Below are 24,982 nucleotides of genomic sequence, written 5' to 3' on the forward strand. Positions count from 1 at the left end.
CACGTTGGTTATAAAATAACTTATTCAATAGGTTATGTTTTCTCCCAGGCTATGTTTTACATTTATGACAATTTTCAGGGAGATTCATTTACCCGTTCTGGAGATACGTAACCATCCATCCATTAATCTTGACTTTCGCATTTATAATTTTAGTAAGGTTCGTGGGAATGAATGAATGCATCTATTGAATGAAACAACTCAAACTTGTCATATCTGTCATGTCTCCATTCATTCTCAGTCAGACAAAAACATCAAGTTGACGTTAGTGTACACTGCAAGCGAGTAAAACCGGTCGTATAAAAATATGAACATGAGCAGTATTCAGTATTCTTGTTTAATCTCGTGAACGGGCCTAATTGTCCGCGGCAGTGACTATGACAGTTGCGAAAGGCCCGCCAGGGGGCGCTGACACGTGACCCGTCACTCGCAGGGAAATTAAAACATTCCGCTATTATTTCGAAGCCGCGGACTGTACAGATGCGGCGGATTATTTTAAATAGCTTCCACGTTTTGTATGAGACGCTTTTGTACTACGCAATCGTAGCTGGGAATTGTTTACGAAACTTACGATGAGAAAAAAAACAAAAAGTCACTTCTTCATGTAAATACTTTTTCATACACGAACATGTAAATATGAAACAGATCTTCTCCAGTGCTGTTAAGATTTGAAAAGTAAATAATTTTTTCTCACCTTGTAAACCTTCCCTAGACTCCACGAAATTTCAAGATCAAAATAAGATAAATCCGTTCAGCCGTTCTCAAGTTTTAGCGAGACTAATAAGAGACAAAGAACAATTAGATAAAATTAAAAACAAACATTCAACTTACTAAATCAATAAGTCCAAAAAAACCGTCAGTATGTATGTATTTAATAGGCAGTCCAATATCTCGTCAGGGCCCCATATCAAAGTAATATCGACGTCAGCCGCCGGCGTAGAAATTTTAATAATTAAAAATCACCCCTACGAAGGGAGACTTCATACTGCACATTACGCGATATCACTTTTTTAATTACGGCTCACGTTAAAAAGTTAACTTGATATCATGTCAGTGTAACGTTTAAATCATCGGTCACTACCAGATCTCGGTCATTGAAAAACAAATTTTAAATTGAAACTATGACAAAGACAGTGTGAGTCTTACTTTAAAAGACGTTACCTTCTTAAAATATCCATAAAGGTACAATATTACTTTGTATATTATTAACCAAACTTTAAATATAGAACAGAAAATATCAAAATATATTTAATAATTCAGACGTTAATAATTTAAACAAAGGGCTTCAGTTATTCCCAAATAGCATATCTTCATTATCGTGTCTGGCAAGTTTTGCGGGCATACGGACCATTAATTAATCGAGGAATTTAATAACAACAGATATCTGTTATGAGAGCAAACAAACTATTTTTAATTTCCGTTTCATTTAAACGTGCAGCGGGGCAATAGAGAAAAAATAGCAAACATTCATAGCGAATCCAATAGGCTAATCGTGAGTTATTAAACCCCTCGCGGCGCCCCACCTGATCGCCGCCCGCTATAATAGAAATACCGGGGACTTATTATTAAAATTTCTGCTAAATTGCTCCCCGTTCCTCTTAAATTTCGCTGTTCCACGGCGAGCTATTGACATTATATACAGGACTTGTTTTTATTATCTAACACCATTCATATAAACGTATCAAGTGCAATGCGAAACTTTGAATTTCGAATGCTACGCTTTTTTCCTTTTATGATTTTTTGTATCTTTTATTTCTAAAGAACAGAAAAAGGTTCGTAACAATTCTGCCAGATATAAACTTTTTTTTTGTATTTTTATGTAGTTATTATAATTGATTGTAATGTATTTTACTTGTTCTGCAATTATTTTAATTTAATGACTGGTTATTGATTACCGTTTTAATAACCTTGATTTAATAAAAACCAAAAAACAAATTAAGTAGTGACCTTTAAATCGAAAAATATTTAACCACTTTTATTTAAAAAAAAAGAAATAAAATTAAAATTTCATTGTGATTAAAAAATTAGATTCATCAAAATTAAAACATTTGTGCATATTTGAGATATAACGCCATAAAAATTTAAAATGTTGCTCTTGAATTAAAAATACTGGTATTTGAATTTAGAACATTGAATATTTTATTATTAGCAGGTGCGGTCATTACTTCAATTAGATTACATTGTTAGTGCACGAGTCAATCAGTGGCAGCCAGCGGTATTATAATAACAGCAATATTGTTGGCCCGGTTCTGGGACGTTAATTAGGTAAGTGCATCGAACGCGTCACTCGGCCAGCTAATTAATTGAACGTATTATTGGTGCTACGCCTAACCTATGCGGTTTTGGATGACTGTCTATATATTGCATATACTTATGACGAGATAATAAGATCTCTGTTCTTGCTTTTTATATTATAACTTGCGACTTAAAGTGATAAATATGACTAAGAATTTAATAACAGTAGCTAACATATATTGCGTATGATAAGTTAAGTTTTGAATACTTAATTAAATATTATTAATTTCGGATAATTCCTGCCATATTCTAATGCTATTACTATACACGTAAAAAAACCTGAAATCTTTACAATCTTACTAATATTAAATACGATCATTTGAATAGATGGATGGATGTTTGTTACAAGATATCTCCATAACAGCTCCATGAATCTCGCTGAAATTAGGCATAGATGTAGATCATAGTCTGGAGGAACTCATATGCTATTAAGTTTTTTTTTAATTCCGCACGGACGGTTTCGCGGGCGACAGCTAGTGTAAACAAAAATACATTTAGCTTTTTTAAATTCAATTAAGCATTACAAAAGTAAATGAAAGCCTTCAAGTGTAAGAGGATTAGTAACTTCTTGAAAGTCTTCGTATGTAAAGAGGCAATTGTCTTGAAGCCTTTGAGTTGCAATTAAGTCTTAAGTAAGTCGCTTATTAATCCAGTCGTCAATAATTGTAAGTATAATGTGGGTTCACATTGTCATTTTTGGGGTTCCGTACCTCATAGGAAAAAAAACCCTTATATCACTTTGTTGTCCGTCCGTCTGTCTGTCAAGACCCTTTTTAATAATTAACAGTAATTGGTCAGTTTCATAAAAGGAAAACTAAATAACACTGTAATGAATAACAGAATTATTAATTAAACCGCAGATCATTGGTTATACCTAATTTATACTAATACAGCCCTTATTTTATATTTATCAAACGTAAATAAAAGCGTGCGTTCCATTTTTTTAATTTATTTATTTATTATTAAAAATGAATACACTTATACAATTAAACAAACAGTTTGTGTATGTGTGTGCGTGTGTGCGTGCCTGTATAAGTTCAAATGTATTACAAATTAAAGTAATGGCAGCAATTTAATAATACAGTCCGCGTTCAAAGTTATCCGTGACGTTTTTTCTTTAAGAAAAGATTTTTTTTTATTCGTTTTCTTATTAATTTTGTTTTAAAATAATAGTTATACAATTATTATGGTATCAATCCGATATTTCAATATAATGATGCGTGTCCCAAACCATGAAGCTATGTCAACCGCTCTGATTCGATCTTGGCAATTAGTAACCGAATAAATTTGATTTCCCCCAATTAAAATACAATTTTCCTGAAAATGTGTGACGTTAATAAATCATTATAAAGTTAAAAATTACAAAAAAAATCCAGCTTGATATCTTCACGCGTTTTTGAGAATAAGGGTTTGACAGACAGACAGACAACAAAGTTATCCTATAAGGGTTACGTTTTTTTACTATGAGGTACGGAACCTTAATTATCTATTTTAATGGTTTTTGTTTTTTGTTGTACATACTACTCATACTATTATTTTGCATACTAGTATTATAAATGCGAAAATTTGGATGGATGTATGTTTGTTAGTATGGATTTCCAAAACAGCTTATTGGATCTCTATCAAATTTTTCTAAGACGTAAGACATAGTCGAGAAGAACGAATAGACTACTATAATGTTTTTTAAACACCGCACGGACGAGGTAGAAGTTTTTTTATGGTGCTAATAGACTTTACTTCTTATAGAAATAAAACTACTTATTGTTATAACACGATCTTTGTAAATCATAAAAAATATAAATTATTCCTAAGTATTATTATTTTAATGTACACATAATGGTCAATATTCAACTTCGCGAACAATCGTTCGTTCGGTTCATCATTCAAGTATTCACAGAGCTCCAAATTCTGTTATGAAAGAATTTAATCAGACAATTTAAGTTGTACCCTCCAAAGGTACTATTTAATACGTACGAGTAGGGTTCACAAAAAATGGTCGTCGCATGTTTTTATTTTGCAGCGAATCATTCGCACAATAGCTCGTTGTGTGACAGTGCTATTGCATTACTCGCACTTTATGGTGTGAACGAATACCACATTTGAAGTGATTACCGATTTTCTTCTTTATGCATATAGACTTACGATCTATAATTCTTTGACAGTTATATTGAATATTAAATGCATTTCTATTACATCAATGTATGAACTCATTGCTTAGAAAGAAATATATTAAAGTATATTCAACTACTAATTACTATATTTTTTTTTATTTCACATAATAAATAATGACGCAAGATTAGCCATCATAATCTGATATTATATATGCGAATGTTTGGATTTATGGATGGATGTTTATTAGAATGTATCTCCACAATTTGGCATACATGTACAGCATAGTCCGGGAGTACACATAGACTACTATTTTCGCTTTTTTTATTACCGCACGATGAAAATAAAACCATAAACTCTTCATCTAAAAAACAACATACCCCTTTAAACAAGAATTTAAACAGTCTACATGCAACAAAACACCTTTAATAAACACTACAAGTAAGAGAGATAATAGGCCCGAAGTCTGAAACTGCAAGAGGCAAGCAAAGCATCCAGTTTCAAAGCAACTCTCCCGCGTGGGTTGCTTCTAAGTGGATTAATTACGAGGATGATCTTCCACCTAAATTAGTCTAACAGGCGTATACTGTTACACGCGATCCTTCTAACGCCTTTCCTCGATTATTATCTAGCGTGGGTGCTTCGAAATATTATCATTAAAATTGTTTATCTTATATTATTATATATAAAATATGCTTAACGAGAAATTTAAATTTATTACGAGTTAAAATATTGTCTTACTAACTGTTGCCCGGGAGTCCATGTACACGGAATTAAAAAAAAAACTCAATAAGTAGCATATGTTCTTCCAGACTATGTTCTACATCTGTGCCAAACAAGGTCCGTTGTTCCGTTCTGCAGATACCTTCTAACAAGCATCCATCCATCTAAATTTTCGCATTTATAATATAAAATAAAAAATGGTTTAGGCTCCAATACTCATTCATACAGTCGGTTAAGTTCTGCTAAAGTACGGTACGACAGCTGGCCAAACATCGACGGCCTAACCATCCGTGTTTTATAATGTGCCAAGCAAATATTGAACCATCAACGGAACATATTCGTGGTCAAATAGCCGTAAAAACCACGGGGGTCTATAACGAAGGTAAATATTTAAACATTAAATATATAAATACAAAGTCCTTTCCCATAAAAAATGCAGGTAAACTAATATTGTAAATTCAGTGTATAAAGATTTTTACATAATGATTATACGAACGACGATTATATATATGCCACTGTATTATAGTCTGTTTTTTTTTCAATAAAAAGGTATAGAATTATGTCGATAGAGCAACTATTAAAACAATTCTAAAAAACTTGTAACTACATTTTTATTATTAATTTTAATATTCAAATTATTATATCCTCAAACGTCCTGAGAAGCATTTGTCCTGCCGTCAAATCACAATGCCAACTAGATCTAAATTGGCTACTAAATATTCAAAAGCAATACTCCGTACGAAACATACACGGGTAATTCCACAATGGTGGGCTAATTCAATTTGAATCACACACAATATTCTATTAATCGTGACGGACAGGTGTAATCAAGCCACACGCGCTGCGGCCCGCATTGTCGGCGGCCCTGCGCGTGACGTCACCAGCGGCCCTGTCTCTGACAACGCATGGTTACTTCTCTCTTACAACAATTTTTAATTGTGTATGACATGAGTTGAATGATACGGTGGGCAAGCAATTTTATTCAATAAGTCAGAAATTATTCGATAAAAAATAAGCACTTTTTATTTTCATTATACTTATTTGAATTAAAAAAAATACATGTTTATATTTCGTATCAAAATCTCTTTACTAAAAAAAAGTCACCCCACAAAAAAAAACAATTGAGTCGTCTATTAAAATAACAATTATTTAAACAAAGGCATTCATGGAAACATTATACCTTAACAGCCACTGTCACAAACACCACTAATGAATAAATAATCCAAACAAACAGATAACAAGAGATGCCAATTAAACAATACACTAATTAATTCCAAACATTGGTGTAGTGGACTTAATTAGAGTAGGCATCATTATTAAACGGACAGAGAACACAGGTAACCTACACAATACCGACTAACTACAATAGGGAAGGCTGATATTAATAACTAATTTATTATGGCTTTACGTCAAAACTATTTCATTACATATTTTTTTTGTTAATAATTCAAACTACCCAGTTTTGTTGTTTTTAAATTTTATACAGTAAAAAGTAATATAAGTATTGTTTTGTATTCAAAAATGTTTAAATTTAATCCGGTATTGCACATATTTTATTCTTATATTATCAAAAAGGTGGCAGTCGAAAATACAGTGTGTATTGTAAAAAGGCTTTTTTAATATCGTAGGCGAGAGCCGGCCGCAGTGTCCCACGAAACATTTTCCATTAATAAAACGCGAAAAAGGAATATTACATATGAAAAAGACATATATCCGTATCGCCGGACCCGCGCTATCTCCTCGGAAGGTAATAACTTCTTTACAAGTCCAAAGTCCGAGGGATTGAAAAGCAATTTCAGCGGGACACCCCGCCCGCACCGGACGCTCGCTATATTTCTTTTTCGCTACTGTAATTCGCCTTTGATTTAATCTCGAGAAACAAATCTTTGAATGTGAAAGTTTACAGATAGGCATCTGTGTTGCTAGTTTGGCTGATTGGCCCCCAGCCCCGCTCGTGCGTATGCCCTGCTACAAACGTTTGGATTGGACACTGATGCTCCGTAATTCGTTTGATTCTTTCTAGAGATTGCATTTCTTATTTTGTAAGGATTTCTCAACGAAAATTTTACATTTACATAGAAACAGACTAGACTAAAAAAAGATCCAATTGTTACGATTTTTTCTATAGACAAGCCTTAACCAAATAATAACGAACATAGCTTAAATGTAATATGGTACTGAGATTTGTATAAAAATAAAGATGAAGGACGTTATAATAATTAAAAGTATGTAGCAACAAATCACTAACACGTATCGAGTGTCGACGGCTCAATTTGTATCGTATCAGTAAACTGGATAGAAACGTAACTTTAGCCAGTTGGCCGTGGGCGATGACGCGTCCCGCCTATATCGCCTTACCCACACTGCTCCGCAAGCCGACCGCAGAATATTCCTTACAAGCGACAACGTCGTCTTATAATCCAATAACATATTAAAATTACTTGAAAGTGATACCCTACAAGCATATTACTTGATTACTCTTATTTTTATTTTAAGCTTCACATTGCAGTTACAAAGTATGGAGATGAATGATAATAAAATCAAATGGCCTAGCTTGAAAATTTGTGAGAAAAAAATTGGTAACATCATCGATAAAATTTGTATTAGATTTGTACCCTAACGGAAGTAAGCTACAACGACAAATGTCATACAAATTTTAACGTATATTGTTCATGACGTTGCAAAAACTCATATCGCAAATATTCGTAATAGACCCTTTGATTTAACACTCATTGTTAGTGTTATGTCATGGCAATTTTTTTACAAACAAAACTAAACTATAAATATACTTAATTTATTTTTATAAAACTAATATTAAAATTAATAAATAAAATATAAGTTTGAGAACCTCTGGCCCTTTGGTTAGGGTTGAAACAATGTCAAATTTGCGTGAGGACTGTAAGGAAAAAATACGTAAAGCCCCACTCAATTTGAACGAGACGATCCCATCCTGCGTCCGGCCGCAGATTGCTATCACCTAAACTGTTCAGAGCGCCTTATTTATATAATCTAACTATTTGTGAGGGACACACACCCCTTGCGGTGTTTTCTTTTCCCTTCCCAACAAGAGTTCTGTTGAATCTGTTTACAGTGAATGGTAATTCTTGGTATTGATAAGATTTGCTCAAGTCGTACGTAGAAACAATAACATTGTGATGTTTTGATACATTGATAAAACATAATTGCATGCTTACGTAAATAAAGAACGTTACTCATAGTATTTTATTGACATTGTATAGGGAAACAAATCGATTCCAGGAAGACGTATTGATAAAAAAACAAACATACGAAGAAGTATGAAATTTATAAAGATTGTTAGAGAATAACTTTAAGAACAATCTGTAGAGTTTTATCAATAGTTTAAATTAATATCATGCAATATATTTTTAAAGTAGGACTTCCTAAGCGAACGCGTTGAGCGACCATTTTCTGCGCGAACGGAGCTTTATATTGAATACAATTCTAATGGAGGGGTCGTTCCACATTGGTCGCATTGTTTTCATATCGTGTAATATAAATTACAATTGCAATAAAACAACTACTTTCCTTTGTATGTAATTATTAAAGTAAAGCACAACTATATTGAAAATATTTTAGTTTATCATTATTATTATTTTAATATATAAATAAATTAATATCCTTACTGGTTCTAAATAAACATAACCAAAACTCATTATTTAAATATTATTTTTACTAAATAGTGAGAAAAAGGATTCACAAAAAATGTATCCAATGTGGAAGGCACCGCGCGGCGATCGGGCCATTTGCTACTGTTTTCAATTTGCCGACCGCGGCCATACATCAGCGGCGGCACGCAGCGCAGCCCCAACTTTAATACACTTACGGTTGACATTTTTCCGGCCATTATGCATTCTTCTAAACCAATGCTTTCTGTAAATACTAGGAAATTCAATTTGCCCGATACTTCAGCCGCAATCGGTATGTTTCTAGTAAAAAGTATTTTTTATTTCCACGAATCACTTTAATAACTTTTTTTTATTTCCTAGAAATATTACGTTTTTTCTAACTGGTACCTGAATAGTTCGTATAGTTCATATTTCGGATCGAAATAAAAATTAAAAAAATTTGATGTACAAAATCCCAATATTTATTGCAAAATCTTATTGATTTACGTGGGTTTAAATTTAGAATGACCCCTATAAAAGATTGCATTTTTGATAAATAAAAAAAAATAAAGTGTAAGGGTTCGACGCGTAATAGTTCTCAAACAACCGTTGGCATAACAAGTCTGCGCCATTTGTCGGCTTCGATGATGAATGCACGGCCTTAATTGAATCTCCACACTCACACGGGCACCTCTGACTTTTAACTAACACATTGTGCGAGACTGGAGACAATAACATGTAAGCAAGCCTTCGCAGATTTTTAATAAAGGTATCCAACATTTTCTTTTGTCATGATAAAAAAGGCCTAAAATTTGGTCTCCGGAGTCCACATTTAACAGACGAATCACTTCCACTTTACGCTTGTCTTCTTAGAAGTCGTAGTATTGCATCGAGATAGCCCATTAGTGCGACAGATGTTGTTGTTAGTATCTACTACTGTTATTGTAAAAGTACATGGGCCTATAAACTAAACTATTAATATTTTTATATGTTCGTTTTATTCATTTATGATTCAAATTTATAATCCTTGCCTACCAAACGAGAGTGTATCGTTTTATTATTATTATTTGATGGAATAATATTTCTATCAATACTCAGAATTCGTGTAACATAAAATGAAAGGAACCCAACGTACTTCATTTCAATAATAGATGGATAGCGCAGTGGTGCTGGCGAAACGCAAATTGGCGGCTCCCTATGCTCGGGTTAGCGTTCTAATTTGGACGACGTCCTGTCTGCCGGCGACTTGTTTGACGAACAGATAGATACAGCGCCGATAAACAACGTCGATATTATGTCGTAGCCGACGACTAGTTCCCGGAAATGTTCGTTATTAATCCACCAATCCTAAATACTGACGTACTAAGGATAGCGTCAAAGCATTAATTAATTATCGTCCTACTCGAAAGGGAAATGACTATTAAATCGTAATTTTGTATTTTTAATAAAATCTATTATTATTTATAACCAAGATAATAAAATAAAATAGAATTTACATAACGCCTAGAATTGACGCTATGAATATTAAAAATAAATCAACGAATAGTAAAAGACGGTAAAAATTAAATAAAGTCCAATGAAAGTTTAATTTTATACTTCTATGCTTGTGCAAATAAACATAGCCGCTATCTTTGGTCAAGAAGAAATTTTCACGTACGGAATTACTGAATTCTTTTTTTTTACGTTTTATAAGCTAGCGCTTGACCACAATTCGATTATTTGTATTTTATGTACTGGTTCTGCTAACGACAAATGAATTGTGATTTAAATCGAACACAACAAATACGTGACCAATTATTTATTGCTCTACTAAAAACGATTTATCATCACAACATGTCAAAAGTACACACGTGTGACCTAACCTCCAAATTCAACTCCAATAATATAATGTTGTCTCTGTTTTTTCAAAGGAAATGTCAGAGATGACAATATGTGTTAACACAAATGCATATGTAGAGTTGTCTTTGTATGCAATAAAATTGCAAACTCGACACTTGTTTCGCAAAGGGGTCGAGTTGAGGTGTTATTAATTCTGCTAAATTGAAAGTCGACACTGCACGGTAACAATCATTAGCGCATACACAAGCCAACAGTCCGCTTTGAAATGCATAGCTTCCATACATATACTCTTTCGACAGTTTAGCGTTTTTTTCAAAGCCGCGTCGCCTGTAATCGTATTGTTGGTGTTATGTTCCCGTTAGAATTTAATTGTTCTTGTTTGATGGTACGTGGAATGCTGAACATACTTTTTTATGGTTGTAGTTTTTAATTTACCATAAGGTTACTTTGCTATACTTTGACAACGCATAGAACAAAGCATTTGATATATTAATTGATAAGTCATTATTAGATTATAAAGTCTCGAATCATGCGTTATATAATACTTATGTATTACATAATACATTGGTAATTATTTGGCAAATCATCATTAAAGCAATAAGTGTTTTATTATTTTCAATTATGTGACGTATTTAATTTTGGAAATAATCTAAACTCCTTTAGTCACAAATTTGGAATTGATGTTTGTAAACCTATTAATAAACAAAAAAATAATATTTTAAGAGTAAAATATTATTTTTTTTTGTTTATTAATAGGTTGGATCTAAATAATTATTGTCACACACGTCAAGAAGGTAATGATTACTTAGGGCAGAGCGGTATAGCAATTTCGAGGGCAGTTGGTGCGCGCCGGCCCACTGAACGTTCAAATTGCCGTGCTGGACGCAATGCCCGGTGCCCGGTGCCCGTTCATTACACGGCCGTGTTTGCTACTCTGCGAATGAAGTGCTCACCATCAGAGGAAATGAGCACTTTCTGCGAGGAGGGTATTAACCTCGTTGCGAATCAACGTCACAGATTACATTCGAATACTGCGAACGCAATAAAACCTCTTTCGTGCAATTTTTTCCAACCAGTCGCTTAGCTCCACCCACTAAGAGACAGCATATAAAGTTTTAGCTTATTTTTTACAGCCAACCAAATAAGAGAATGAATGAAAAATAAATATTTATTTAATTTTACTAAATACTTCAAAATTATTTCTTAAAACACATCAACAATAAATAAAATTAAACGTAAGTAATTAAATATGATAAATAGAACAAAACTTTAAGCGTTTGTCGCTTGTTCGAGTCTATTACTTATTTAAAAAAATTGCAAAACTATTTGTTTCATAATAGTTTAATTCTGTGATCATCAAACTTTGGTTACTTTCGACATTTTTGATTTTCCATATTTTAACACAGCTCCCATAAGTCATTAATATAATCCGACTTCGTAATATCAAAAGTGAGTGATTAATTTAAATAGCACTACGCCATATCTTATAGTTTAACGTATTATTTTGCTCGCCTGATATTCCGCTATCGACCTCCAACTTTACGTCAATACGCATTTAAAAATAGCGCGTGTCAACTGTGACATTAATTTATAACAGTTCGTAACAATAAAGATACATCCAGATCATACTAACTTGCGCCTACTTGGAGAACGAAAACAAATCTTCATTCATTTGATAAGAACTTGGGGTCAAACAAAACATACGATTGTATAGTTTTGATTGGTCGTTTTCGTTGTGACTCTATGTAGGCGCGGCTTTCTTTTTATAAACAACAGCTATCTGTAGATATTTATAATGTGACGTCAATATGAATATTTTCATCTTCACAATGATAGTGTAGTTAAGAACTGCTAGAAATTTCTAACGATGATTTTGGGTTCACATGACATCTAAATGTCAATAAACTACCGCATTTCGGAAAAATCAGATAGTTATTTATCCACGTACTAGATGTCGCCAGACACACTTATCTAAATAACTTAATAAGTATTGGTTCTTCCAGATTATGTTCTACATCTATTCCAAATTTCACTTGCACATAACCGTTCGGAAGATACCTAGTAACAAACATCCATCAATCCATCTGTACTTTCGCATCTATAATATTAGTAAGATTATTACGAAAAGTTTCTTGCTTCTAGTTTCAAATCTCGAAATGATTTTTATTTTTTTTATTACTTTTTATAAAATCAACGGAGTACTGTCAAAAATTGGTTGTACAAAACAGTACAAAAAAATTGGCCATACAAAATGCGGCTCACGAAACCAAAGTAGTAAAAAGTGGACGCAGTTTGTTCCCCTACTTAATGTTAAGTTGACAGAATTTGCATAAAATTCGCTAACCGATGGCATCGTTACGAAGTTTGGTCGTACTTTGAGAACACTCAAAGCTAAATAGCCAATAAATGGAAGGCCTCATTTTTTGATGCGCCATCTCTACAGTTTGAGAAATAAATAGGCCTAAATTATTGAATACCAGAAAAAAATAAGCGTAAAAAAAATGTTGTCGTTTTTAAATATTTTGAATTCCATTTTCAAAAATGGAATTTAAATTTAACGAAAAACAAGATAATTTAAACAATTATGATAAATCACTCTACATAGCTTAATTAGTTGAAGAAACTTATCTTCAGTGATAACAAAAGCTCATTAATGTTTACATATTTCAAGTTTATTAGTGTTTTGTAGATAAGAATACATAACTGTCTAGTGACATAGGCGCTGTGACCGTCTTTAGATAAGTGCCCGTAAAAAGTTTAACTTTTTTCATATCGACGTTGAAATTGAAAAAGCTCCGAGGAGACGATGATAGGCAAGCACTTGAAACTTTAGTTGATGCAAACATGATAATGGAGATCGGAGGTTATCAATATCTCTTCTTACCAATTTCATTCTTGCCTTTCTGACTTTAATGATTACAACGGTATTTATTTAATAGTATTGCAGATGTCCATGGCGTCGATGAACACCTCGGTGTTCTCACTGCTCGTTTATCTTATAAAAAAAAACGAAGGCGACTAGTGATAGACTTCTAGCCGTATTTTAAAAATGGTCCTACTCCAGTCTAATCTTTGCTACTCTTCTACATAACATAATTTACTCCAACATAAACTTCCTTTATATTGAATTGAAAAATATAACAAGTGAACTATTAATCATTAAGGAACATGAATCAATTGCCTATTTAAGCAGAATTTCAATGATATGTGTGAAGTCAACCAACCACGTTGTCTGCGTGGTTAACTATGGCCTAATCACCCCTAACTTAGAGTAGGCTTCCAGCTCCTCAGTTGGGACGCAGTGAGCTGATAATGACGAATCAATATCTTATATCGATTCGTTTTAGATTGGTTTATCCAATTATATTTTTAAACATAAATAATAACATTGTTATTTTCTCTATTATATATATTCAGAGAGATAACTAAATGTGATAAGGAATGTAAATAATATACGTCAATGTAATTAAGACAACAGCACATAGAACGATAAATTAAATACATTATATCTCTTATCAATGAAATATTTAATTGCATGATTAAATATAACAATTATGAAACTTAATTTATAAATGTTTATTCCATTTATCGTGTTTATATACTAAACTATATTTAAACTTATCATTTATCTCATTAGTTTTAATGTAATTATATGTAATGAATCGAAACTATCGAAACTAAGGATTTACTTGATGAAAGTGCTCATAGTTGGTTTAGGATACGGATTTCCGATTACACGGTCGGAGGTTCGAATCCCGCCATTCGACTATTGTCGTAAACCATATCCTAGCACAAGCCTAGAGCTTAGTTGGAATGGTAAAAGAAATATTAGTAAATTTACATTAAATCTGCTAATATTTTAATAAATAAAAATTAAAAAAAAATAGTTGTAATAAACATACACTTTTTATTCTATAAGTTTACAACCTCTTAAATATTTGAGAAATATTAAGATTTTAAATTGACATAGAAAACGCACATACTGTATTTCAACGAAAATTACTTTAATTAAGATTTTTTTTATTCATCGGAATACAAAGCCAAATTACAAATACAAATAGTACATTATCTAAAAAGGCAAAAAATTCACGATAATTATAGGTACAGTCAGCTGCATAAACATTTATACTCTTACAGATGTTCAGAAACTTGTCTTCCGTTTCAAATATTGGCTTGCACGCAGCACGTTGTTATTGATACATGTATACATATTTTTGAAACTGAAGGCTTGTAGAAATTTTAAAGTTTTGTAAATATATACATATTGATGCTGATGATTGTACATGAAACTGTAGCCTATCTCACCAAATCGCATTTCAGACATTCCATTCATTTACCTGAACAACATTTGACTACTATCGGAAGTTAATTTCGTTGTTAACGAGTTCCGACGTTTTGTGACATTATCTTATCGTTATGGACTTTTAAAAATTTAAGTAATTTAACTGATAAAATATTTCTTTGTTTTTAACTCGTTTATGTTCGAGTCGACGTAGTGTCGATTCTTTGAACGACAACACATAATAATACAACCTGCTCTAGAATGCAGTTCAGAGAGCATTCGCTTCAAGGCCCTGACGTTACCATCTTACTATCTTACTAATATCGAATGCTTAGATGGATGGATGTTTGTTCAAAGGTACCTCCGGAACGGCTCAACGGATTTCGCTGAAATTTTGCACAGATGTAAAATATAGTCTTAAGTTTTTTTTTTAAATCCGCGCGGACAGAGTCGAAGCTAGTAAAATAATATTTGTATTACATTTCAGTTATTTGCTCAAAATATAATTCAAAATAATATTTGAATCATCTTAAACGTGTAGTTTTAATTTTACAGTTTGAATTAACAAAGATGTTGGCCTTGTTATTTTGAGTCTCCCACGAAAATCAATAACTGAAAAGTCGAAGCGTATGCTTATTTTAGTTCTAGACGTGAATAAATCTAATTGAGGTAATGAAGGAGGAATTTCTTAATTAGTGTTGTTTCATACGAGCCATGGGCACACGAACTGTACCGAAACGGGTTAATTACGACCGATAACTCTTTAATTAACCTGCCTAATAACAGAGTATTTGCATTCGAGCCGCCGGCGTAAGACCAATTAGGGAGACGATGAAATCGATCGAAAATATTGTTTCCTCCACCTTCCTCCAAAATTACCTTAATTATTTTTTAAATTTATTTCAGTATTATGTACCTACTGCCCAATTAATATTCTAATTATATGTTAATATTATTTATAGAATTATATAAGTTTAATGCATGATTAAAATAGTACATATATGAATACTGTTATCTCTGTTTTTACAAATAATAAAGAAAAGGATGACAAGAATTTGTACGAGAATCGACGCAATGGAAGCCTATAGCGTTAAAGAATATCTTATCCTAGAAATCACATATTCAGTGTTGTAAGCCAAATTTTTTTTGTTTGCGTTTCGATGTTGGACTCATAGTTTTTTCGATTACAGATACGTATCCTAAAATATTTAAATATGTGTTCTATCACAATTCATTATCAGTATGAGTATCAGTATTAGTATGAGTGTTAGTATGAGTATTCGTATGAGTATTATTATGAGTATTCGTATGAGTATAAGTATGAGTATGGGTATTAAACAACATTAGAAGATCGTCCTACTTATCTCTACGAGTAAAAAACCTTCACTGATAATTTAGTTTGTATATTTGGAAAACTTTGGCCTGTAACAAGTCGTACTTGAAAATTATTTTTGGGTTTCACAATTTAGGTAATTTAAAGCATAAGTACAAAATGTTAATTCAAAAATTTTGTACAGCGAAGTGCAAAATTTATCATAGTTCAAAATTATATTTTCGCGACGGTCATAATGTAGTCTTATTTTCTAACACTGTCCTATTTGTTAGTTAATTCAAGTTTAATTGCGGGAAGTATAGATAATTTGAGTGCTTCCTTCACTTTAATCTTTTATTAGCGTTTAAAATTTCACGGTACTAATTTAAATTTTCGTGTACGAATTTCGTTTCGGGAATTTTAGCAATTTGTAATTTAATAAATTAACGACTTATTTTCATGTTCTTGGACGACTGATTCTGTATTAAAAATGTCATGTCATAACTTTACATCTGTTGGTACAAAAAAAGTGTCATTAGGAGGAACAATAAATACGAGGACATAATTTTTTTTTAATAATCTTACTAGAAGATTAATTGTAAATAAATCTTGTAAATACACTTATCAATAACTTAGGAAGGAAATTAAAAACTTCGTAATAGAGTACGAAATGCTATTTAGTCATGAATTAGTAACATGAATCGTTCTTACTAATATCATAAATGCAAATCTTTGAATGAATGTATGGATGTTTGTAAGGTCCAGAACGGCTGCATGGTTCTCGCTGTTTAGCATAGATGTAGAACATAGCCTGGAAGAACACATAGGCTACTAATTAAGTTTTTAAATTCGCGCGAACGGAGTCGCGGGTTACAGCTAGCAATACATATGGAACGAATAGATCGATTGTTTTGTGACATCGTGCGTGAATGTGCAATTGCTTACCAAGATTGGTTAGTAACAGTAGTCATTACTTTACATCTATAACAATCAATCAATTATAACTATCCTAGCAACGCATAATAATCAATACTAACGATATATGAATTACTAGCTATCGCCCGCGATTCCGTCTGCGCAGAGGTTATAAAACATTTGAGTATGCTCTACATCTACATATGTCAAATTTAAGCAAGATTATTAGCAGTTCTGGAGATACCTTCAAACATTAGCATTTATAATATTAGTAAGAAGTAAGATAGTTGTATTGATCCGCGAATGCTATACCGTCGGATGGTCGCAGTATTGACAAACAAATATATCAGAGCTGCGTCATTAGTCACGCCACTGCGGGTTATCGCACACTGTCATACGGGACGCGCCTAATGAGTGGAGTATGCGAAACGACTTTCTAATTACGTGCTTTGGATGTGCTCCTGTGTCATATTCTCTACCTTTGATACCGTTTCAATTCAATTATTTTCAAAATGTTAACCGAGTACTATCGAAGCGGATGACATTCGAAAAGAGAAATAATCTAATCATCGAAGTAAAACGGAAAATCTATTTAATAATACAGCAGCTAGGAAAGTAATGGGTTACAAAGAAATTAATGTCATATTGGTACCTTAAGATATTCATTAAAAAATAATTTTTTACTAAGTCAAATAATTGAAAACTGTCATACGTCACTGCTTCTCAATCTTTCTCATATTATTTATGCGAATGTTGGGATGGATAAATAGATGATGTTTCTTAGGAAGTACCTCCGGAACTCCTCAAAGTATTTAACTGAAATTTGGCATAGATGTAAAACAGTCTGGAAGAATACATTGGCTACTTGTTAAGTTTTTTTTTTTATTCGCGCGGTCAGTGTCGCGGGCGACAGCTAGTGTATATATGATTGATTACAAATAAAAATGAAAAAATGTGAACTTTAACACAACGTGCTAATTATCATTATGCAATGATATTAATACAAATACTTGTTTACTTTAATAATTTAATTATCAAATATAATAGCATTAAATAAGTATTTAACAGTATACATAAATATGCAGGCAAATCGAATTTACTAGCATTATATAAAATATTTTTATGAACAAAAACGTGGGAAAAACAAGAGACATTTGATTTTTTCTCACGAAATCTTAATAAATATTGTAAATATTAAATATAAAACATGTTTAGGTTTTTTATTATTTAATACTGAGAATTTATGGTCAGTTAAGATAACTTCTGATTTCTAAATTCGATTTGTTTATCAAAATATCGTAACACAGTTCTGTTCTCATAGTTTTCGGATCCCAAACATTAAAATTATTGTATGTAGTATACATCTCCGCGTGCAAGTTAATTTGAAGAATCTTATCATTGTATAATTAAATTTACCACGAATGATGTTAAATGAAGACATTGGCCGCGTATTTATGCAAGAATACGGGCGCTGACAGTCGCCGGTAATTAAATGAGTAACAAGAGGAAGAGGCGACGTCGTTGAAAAACATGCCCCAACAGAAACCTAATTACTTGCGACCCTACATCCCTTAGGGTTCGTACACACTACAATTACTTAATATTTAAACCGCAATATATTAAGTTATAGGTTAACTAGCTGTCGCCCGTTGATCTGTTCGTACGAAATTAAAAATTATAATAATTAGCATATGTGTTCTTCCAGACTATTTTTAAAATCTGTGCTAAATTTCATCGAGATCCGTTTAGACGTTCCGAAGATACCTTCTAACTAACATCGATCCATCCATCTAAACTTTTGCATTAATAATATTAGTAAGACATCAAAAGTAAAATGACCAGTAAATAATGATTCTGCGGACAGTCCGTTATTATTTGTATGCTTAATAACAGTTATGTTAAACTGATATAAAAACGGCTAAACACTCACGTATATTCGTCCGGTGGCGGCGCCGACTAGTTTCGAGCCCATCGTGGGCCCTTCATCGGGACGAATATACGTGTGTATTTAGCCGTTTTTATATCAGTTTAGTATAATGTCTCACGAAAGTTTGAATAATTCAATAACAGTTGTATTATTAAAAAGCATTTTACAACTTCAGCAGAAGTTGTTTATTTTTTAAATATTTATTTAACTATTAAACATTCTTAGCAAATATTAATGTCTGAAATATAACGGTAAATGTTAGAATAAATTTTATCTTAATGGAAACTGACGTTTTTAATATATATTTATTTATGAACACAATCTACTATGAGAATTTGATAAATCATTATTTTTTTCCTTCATTTATTATTCAATTTGACAACATTCAATTAAAATATTTATTATTCAATAATATGATTACATTTGTAATACTGTTAATTACAGTTATTAGGAGAAAACTTTTAATAATATACAAAGTCTGATTATTAGCAATTTCGTTATCCGCGGATTCAAAATTCGCGCTTAAAAATAATCAAATATTCACGGCAATATATATCTCTATTTACGGTTTCCGACGGCATATCCTGTTTAAATTAGTTGCATTTCATTATCGCTTCGCTTTTTTATAAAACAAGTATTTGTTACAGGTGTTACCATGTTGACAAAATCTGAATATTTTCCGCCTTTTGTTACCAAACGTAGAATAGTAACCATAAAAGTATTATTTAAAAAAAATTGAGTGCCTTTGTACTATCCCAAATTAACTTTTATTTGAAAATTTGGAAAGTAACTCAACGGTTCCATACAAATTGTTATCCCACAAATTGATCGGGGCAAATTTTTGAATCGTAACCCGCGAATAGGGAGATCTTGCTAAAGGACATAATATCAAAAGTCAATTTATTACAAAATATAAGATAACTACAACATTAAAACGATACTCATTAAATTGAAAAAAAATATGAATGAAACAAGGGAACGTAACATCGTAATTAGGATTTTTTAAGCGAAAACCCTAACGCAGCGTCGACATCCATTTCTCTAGCTAATTTGTTTGTGGAGCGGTGAAGAGAAGACCGGCAGGGTAGGGGAGCAATTAGTGCGCCCGTTAACCCTGTGTGTCTGCAATTCTTTAAATGTGGAGTATCATCACGACTATTTAAAACAACTATTTATTATAATATTATGAATAATTAATTAAACTATCATAAAAATTCAACAAGAATAAAAATCGATGCTTCATGACTGAAATTAACAAAAAAAAAATTTTCTATATAATATTATTCTAGGTCTCTATTTATTATACTGTTACATTTTTTAAATACATAATATGAATGGACAGCAATGTTTTTTGCCACATAAAAACCTAACTAAAATATTTTAAGTGTAAATTAAAAAAAAAACTTGTTCTGACATATAAACTCTTTCGATTGATGCGAATTTTACCTTATTCTATAAAAAAAAACAATTCCACACTGTTTATATTTTTCCCCTTTTCCACCGATTCATAATTAAGTGTAGATTAACGAAGTACGATAAATTGATTTTCGCAAATAATGTTTGTCATAAATTCATAATTAAACGAAATCTAATAATAGCAGGTGAAACCTCACGCCGGCCAGTATACCGGCTACCGCTGGACCAATCAGCTCTGATTAAATTGTCCTAACAGCATCGTTAATTAAAACAGGTTATTAATTAGCTAAAATTAATTAATGCAAATGCATCAACCTGTTCCATGTTGTGTCAGCTATTGTTATCTTTATATAGAATATGCTAATATCATAATGAGAAAAAATGATTTATCTCGATACACGGAAAAACTACTAAAGTTTCTTTTAACGAAAAACAGTCGTAGAAGACTAGCAGACAGTTATTTAGGCTATTATTTCATTTGTTATTCCTATGCTTAAAAAAAAAACAAGTGAAACCGGAGCGAATGATTAGATACGAAAGAGTTTGAATATTAAAGGCACACAGTAAGCGATGCGGAGCCAAAGTGAGTATTACGCGTTAACAATACGATAATCGTAAGCTTCTTCGTACAAGGTTTGGTTTAAAATAAAAATTAGAATCGGTCTAATTTCGAGGAGGTGTCACTTCTTACTAAGGGTAGGGTAGGGTTACAGTATACAGTAAGCTAAGGATGATAATAAGGATGTGCTATTATTAGTAGTAGACAAAAATCTTTATTATATTATTACAGAGTATAAATTGTGTGTAGTGTACCTATTTATTTATTGTTATTCTATTACACTTTAATATTTTATTTACATTATATTTCACACATCAAATACACACAACACACACACATACGCACTCAAAATAAATTATTAACAATCATCATCATCATCATCAGCTCACTATACGTCACCACCGAGGGACTCGGAGCCTACCCCAAGTTAGGGTTGACTAGGCCATACTTAACCACGCTGGCCATGTGCGGGTTGGTTGACTTCACACATATCTTTGAATTTCTTCTTAGATATGTGCAGGTTGGATCACGATGTTTTCCTTTACCGTAAGAACGTCGGATAAATGTACATATGTAAATCGAAAATCACATTGGTACATGGCGGGATTCGAACCCAGGACCTGCAGATTGCAAGTCAAGTGTTTGACTCCTGAGCCACCGACGCTCAAAAAAAAGTTCATAATAAATGATATAAAAATATAGTGTAATTTGCAAGATGTACTTTTATTTTCCTATAATAATTTACTAATTGGTTACTCACGAATGGCGGAGACGACATAACCATTAATTGATACATGGAATTTTTGGCCTCAACGGCCCAATCGACAACATGGCTGACTAAACAATATATTATAATTGACAGCAACAACACAACACACTAACTAGCATGAAAGTGATGTATTATGCCAATTAAAATCACTAATATCTTTCATTTAATAAAGCAACAAAATACTAGGCCTACACGACACATATTGTTTTGCAAAAAATGTAATAAATTACATTTATCAAATCTTATTACAATGATAAAAAAAACCTTAAAATCATCAGAGATAGCGATTGTAAATTAAAAACAATAAGCATGATAGGCTGCAATATTAATAATTAGCTATTTCCCGTGACTTCGCCCGCGCATATATAAAATTAAATCTAGCAAAATTATAGCCTATGTCAACCGGGGATAGCGTAGGTTACCACCAGTGTAAGAATTTTTCCAATCGGTTCAGTAGTTTCGGAACTTATCCATTAGAAACAAACAATCAAATCTTTCCTCTTTATAATATTAGTATAGATGACTATTGTAAAAATCTTTTGCGACGTTGCTAAGCAATATAATAAAATAGAGCTATCATTATAGTGGTATTCCTTTAAAACCAAAGTATGTGATGATAAAGGCGTACAGAAAAAGCTGAAGTAAATAAAGTTTCCGAACAGAACCGAAGCGAACGTTAATTCGTTTTGTAAACAGCCATTATATACAAGATAAGCATTAAAATGTTGTCCCTTAATTGTGCCCGGTAATTATAAGACAAGAAGCAGTGTATATAATTAAAACGAATGAAGCATTGGCCCGCTCTCTCTAGCCTAGTGATGTAGCTCTAATGAGCCACTTGCTAATTAGAGAATAAACAAGCCGGATACGGGATTCTAATTAGCTTTTGGGACAGCCGTGTCGCGCTCCCGCGATACTCATACCTTTTTAAACGAGTAAAAAAACTGTCACTTTGTGCCACAGATTATACTCTGTGAACTTAAAGCATTGCATTATTTAAATAATCATTAAAATCCACCTTCTTGGAGATTTTCGGTCATGCATTTTTGTTGAGACGATAAACACTGGTTTTTTTTTTATTTCTGTTTTTCTTATATGGAATTCCATTATTTTCATCGACATAATTTCTTAGTATTACTAGCAGTCCTTAATTAAATTACCTCTTAAAAACTTCATTTTTTCTCCATTCTGCTTCTAGTAATGTGAATGCATTTATTTTTAATTAGGCTCTCAATAAATTAATACTAAGTTTAAACGCAAATGTGCAATTATAATTTATTATTCAATATTAACAGGGTATTTATAGCTCCTTTGATACTTAGCCAACTATAAACTTAGAAAAATAAATTAAAAAACATTGAGGTTTGGAACAAACGATAAGAACGAAATTGTCATGTATTACAATTGAGTAATGTTTCTGGCGGAATTTCTTGTTTTTTTGACAACCCTACATAAACCAAAATATGCTTTTGAGTTACAAACAAATTGCATTTATTTATTTTATATGTTTAACTAAAACTTTAATCAACTTCACTATATTTTTTTCTTAACAACGCTCAATAATTGGCTATGTACTTTTTCATATAAGATTTTTACATTAAAACTCGTATTCTGTTTTAAACTTTGAATAGGAATTTATCGTATCTTACTAATCTTACTTCTTACTAATATTATAAATGTGAATGTTTAAATGAATATTTGTTTGAAGGTATCTCCAGAACGGCTGAACGGCTAATTTGGTATAGATATAGAACATAGTCTGGAAGAACACATAGGCTACTAATTATTTTTTTTTTGTAATTCCGCGCGGTTGGAATCGCGGTCGACGGTTAGTTCACTAATAAAATTCTTATACTAGACGTTTTAATAACATACATATGTAAATATTGAAGAGAATGACGTCTAATGTAACATTTACTTTTTATCAATACTATTAAACAACGGAAATGAAAACTAGTTTAATTAAATAACAATGCTTTTTCTAAACCGGAAACTTTATCAATAACTATTCAGTACAGACACAATGAATCATGTCTTATCATAACGCCTACATGGTTATTTTTAATTTTAATTGACTAATTTAAATACTAATTTGTGTTTTGTATTATTTGTATATTAATTTAAATTTAATTTTTAATTAAAACAAATGAATTTAAAAGTTATTTATAATAATTCATTTGTAAAAAATATATTTTGTATGCACATTAATGTAAAAGACATTTATTTATTTTGCAGTTATAGTATTCGATTATGTTTTGAGACATCTTTTGTAATAATCGATGTAATTTAAAATTATAATTTTACTAAAATTATAGATGTCTCATAGATGCTTAAGCTATTTTTTCACACGTAGTACCTTTCGTATAAAGTTAACACGATATTACTTTTTTATTTGCAATGAATAATAAAACTTATTACTACACTGTCTTTCGTCATTGAAATCGACTCATCAATGAAAAACGAAGTTACTAAGAATTTCCAACGACTTTTAATAATAATATTTATCAGACAAATTTAATCTTATTTCTATTATTATCAAATAAATCGCGCAATAGATAAATTTATAGAAAGTTGTAATAAAATAATTTGTACAAGCAACGCGTTAACCGGCAACTGAATAACCAATATCGTTCCATTAGATGTTAATTCACTACTCCTATCACCCCACAGTCCATTTAATACTATTAAATAAATTATTCAACGTCGGTATAATTAAAGCCACACATCGATCGGAATAAACCGAATAGATTCAATTATGCCAATTAAAATTCCCAATGCACTTTGTTGCATTTTCTTTAGATTGCATATTTTCATTACAATGCATTTACAAATGTAATTAACAGTTTTATGATAATGATTTACATTTTTCCTTTAGTTTCTAAAGATAAATATGAATACAATAATGTTTAAGACATTTGTTATTGTACGTCTCTTGACAAAACGTTTGTAATTTGTTTTGTGTCCGTGAGACCTTTTTAATGACTTTAATTAAATAAAATTCGTCGTAAATAAGTTTCATCGGAATCACCGCCAAAAGAAATTTCTTTAGAAAATAGATTTAACTCCTTATCGACTGACGTAGATATGACTGGCCCCTCTGATATCACTAGGAAAAAAGAAAATAAACCTCCACCTCTTATACTATATGGCATAGAAGATATAAACAAATTAATTGAAGCACAATAAGTGTAGATGAAAATGAGTCGAATAGAA

The 24,982-nt window shown here is 31.7% G+C and overlaps 1 protein-coding gene across 2 annotated transcripts in view; it reads right to left on the reverse strand.

Annotated features, from left to right (window-relative positions):
- The window catches only part of Bx (LIM domain-containing protein Beadex), a 58,968-nt gene that overhangs the window by 26,764 nt on the left and 7,222 nt on the right, over positions 1 to 24,982 (reverse strand). The gene's annotated exons all lie outside the window — the stretch shown is intronic.

This window comes from Papilio xuthus, unplaced genomic scaffold (assembly GCF_000836235.2).
Source record: "Papilio xuthus unplaced genomic scaffold, Pxut_1.1 DF826115.1, whole genome shotgun sequence".
NCBI lineage: Eukaryota > Metazoa > Arthropoda > Insecta > Lepidoptera > Papilionidae > Papilio > Papilio xuthus.